Below are 3658 nucleotides of genomic sequence, written 5' to 3'. Positions count from 1 at the left end.
CAGCCACAACATCACAACATGTGTCAAAGATTTCTGATTGCTGTTCAAGTACTGCTGACAGACAGCTCAGGTAGTCATTTTGGTAGCTTGGTAGCTTCCAAATTCTGTATTGGAGGGACCAGACCAGAATCTCCAATGGGGGAATCTTATTGCTTAATTTTTTTATTATTATAATGACATCTGCCCCTGTGTTAAGTAACCCTTTAACAGGTATACCATCTAAATGTACAGTCATCATCAGGGAGTGTAGAAATAACAAGTTCCAAAGGACTACTGGCCAAGCAGGGCTCACTCTTACTGGCATGGCTGTGGGGTGAACTTTTTGAAGTTTAAATTGTCTTCCTGCTTTTGAAAACAAAAGTTCTTGGTCCAATGAAAACCTTTGTTAAATGAGGACATCTGTTCTTGGGCCTAGCTGAGGAGCAGTAATGTCTGAGATGACCAGGTTTGCCAGACTCCCAATAGATGTGATCAAGGTGCCCTTCAGGAGGAGGATGTGTCCTTTGTACACACTCCATAACCAAGGCATCAATGGAGGTATACATGCTGTAATAGGGCCCACACCAGGATCTAAATCATGAGTGTCAACAGCCCATTTTTGCATATCATCATTCGTTATGGCTTCTACAACATTGACAATGGGGGCATTAAGGCCCTCACATGCAAGTTGATTGATGTCTTTGTTTAGGCCAGCAATGAATCTCCTTTTTCACTGCTTCAGTCACAGGGACAGGATGTCTGTGAAGTACCCCGCACACTGCTGGACAGGATTGCAAAATAAGGTGAAGAGTTCTGAGAGGTTCAGGCCTTAAGGGCCTTGCAAGCAAGAGCAGCAACATGGTGAAAGTAAGCATGTAGTCTAATAGTGGCCTCAGTGACAGGGTTACTATATGGCCAGTAAGCATGTTAAAAGTAATGTTAAGATTATATTCCAGGTTAATACTACCATGATTATCAGCCAAGCCATTATAACCAGATCTTCAATTAAAAATGCTGGAAAGGTCAAGCACTGCCTTTGGGATACTATACCAATTATAATAGGTCTAGAGGTGCATAGCCCATTGCTTAAGTACATGTTCAAAATAAGGGAAATCTGTGCCAGTGTTGTTGGCATTTTCTCTGATTAGTGCAAAGTCTACATGAATCCAGGGCCTAGTCACCTAATTAGGGCCAAGGCTGACAGGGAAAGCCTCAAGATGTACCTGAGGATGATAAGGCTCCCCTGAGAGAGGCAGTCCCACATGAGTGACTAGGATGACAGGAGTGACTACAGCAGGAGTGAGAACCAGAAGGCAAAGTCCCCCTAAATCAGGACAGGGGTAAGCTGGGAGTACCTCTGAATGGGTAGTAGTGGAAGGGCTATGAGAAATTGACCTGGGACAGCAGGGCTAGATGACAGATGATGGCTTGAAACCTGAAGTTTCTGAGTGCCAGAGAGGAGGCAGCATTCATGCTCATCACTGATATCAACCTGTTTTTCCCAGAGAAAGTGGGTTGGGGTCATTAATGGAAAGCTGAATATTAGCCTGATCCTAGCAGTGTTTGTTATGGGCAGCCACCGCTTCCTCGAGGGAAGAATTCTAAAGACTGGCAATGACTGCAAAGCAGATGAGGACAAAGAACAAGGGAGGGGTAGTCCTAAACTCTACCTCTTGCTTGTGGGAAAGGAAGAGAACACACATTAAGAGGTCAAGGCTCCACATGTTCTACAGCAATATCCAGGGCATCAAAATAATACCGGCCTCCCAATATTGGTCCATGTTATGAGTTTTAACCTTGAGATCACATGTAACCAGAAAGGTTTGGAGTGCCCTATCTGAGGTTCTTTGTCAGTGGCTGATCATCGATACCATCACTTGGGAGATTATCTCTTATGCCAGGTTCTGGGATCAATCCAAGCTAAAAGTATAAGTGAGCAGCTCATCGAGACAAGTAGACAAAGACAAATAAGGAAGACAAGATTGCCAGTGTATGCTCACCCAGAAGAACAAAGACGAAATTAGAATGATGGCCACCACACACTCATCCTCTAACCAATACCAAAAGTGAAATTATGAAAGTCATCTGGATTAACAGACAAAAAGGACAACAGAAATGAAGTCTGTATGCTTACCTTCATGGGATCAACAACATAAAACTCTAAGGGGGCAACTCACCAAATAAGTAACAAGAGGGGGCAAGACAGAAATGTCACGAGAAGAAGAGAAAATCTGGTTAAACTGTAAGCACTGTCAATACAGCAATAGGAAAAAAAATAGAGAGATCCCAGAAAAGGACGTTTGGAAGCAGAATACAATGAAGTCATCTATAGACCATGTTGGGTGCCAGATGCTGCCTGTGCTCTAGACCTTCTGCTTGCCAACCATACTTGTCCTTAGGGGTTAAAGGTGACATGGCACAGAATCAAGGCATAGACTCCAGGAGCAGGCGAGAAACGCCACAGCAAGCTTGTCTGAACACTGCTGCAAGGTTTGAATACTTTTGGTACCAAGAAAGCATCCCGTCTAAACAGCAGTTCTCTATTGGCTGGTATTGTCGTCTTCAGCAATCCTTGGTTCTTAGGCAGTCCTCAACTACGTACTTCTCAGTAGATGCCTTTGGGGCTGTTCAGCCTCTGGTGTTTATGCAGAGGCAGCTGCACCATTCAATACACATCATGTTTGTATATTTTGGAAGACCCTTGCCACATAGAATTTCATCAATCATATACAATAAAATCTCTAAGAATGAGTAAAGTTTACATGATGTAACTTTCTACTTGTTTATATAGAATAGTGTTTATCAATTGAAAGATACTCTGAAGGTATTGGAAACTAGACTGAATGTAGGTATGAACTTTGAGAAAAACACAAATTACTTATGACATCCACATGCAGAACATTTCTGAATCTATATTTCATATGCATGAAACCAGTCAGTCACATTAGTGCTAAACTTTTGAACAAGGAGGTATGATTATCACATAGACAAAAGGGAGGATTCAGATGTTGTGACATAGAGCTGATTCAATGGAATTAAGTGTTCTAAATAGGATCAGGATCTACAAGAACTGTAGCTGTGCAATTCTTCAGTCTATAATTGTCTTGTGGGAAAAGGCTATGCTGGACAATTTCTGCATATAATTTGATCATTTACTATGAACCAGAAGAAAGATTTGCCATAGCCCTAACCTAGGCTGGTTGGCAGTCAAGGTAATGAAGGGAGGGAGAGCTTTAGCTAGTGTAAATTTAAGCTTTGACAAGGGTCAGTTTGCTCTCATGTTCAATAACATACTAAGCATAAGAAGGACAGTATTTTGTGATTGTGTTACCTCACTCATGGTGATATTCTCCAGGTCCACCCATTTGCCTAAGAATTTCATAAATTTATTGTTTTTAATAGCTGAGTAGTACTCTATTGTGTAAATGTGTCACATTTTCTGTACCCTTTCCTCTGTTGAGGAAACATGTGGGTTATTTCCAGCGTCTGGCTATTATAAATAAGGCTGATATGAACATAGTGGAGCATGTGTCCTTATTAAATGTTGGAACATCTTCCTGGTATATGCCCAGGAGAGGTTTTGCTGGTCATCATTGGAAGGAGAGGCCCTTGGTCTTGCGACTATTATATGCCCCAGTACTGAGGAGTACCAGGGCCAGGAAGCAGGATTGGGTGGGTT

The sequence above is a fragment of the Mus caroli genome, chromosome 7 (genome assembly GCF_900094665.2).
Source record: "Mus caroli chromosome 7, CAROLI_EIJ_v1.1, whole genome shotgun sequence".
NCBI classification, from domain to species: Eukaryota; Metazoa; Chordata; class Mammalia; order Rodentia; family Muridae; genus Mus; species Mus caroli.
This window is presented reverse-complemented; position numbering follows the sequence as displayed.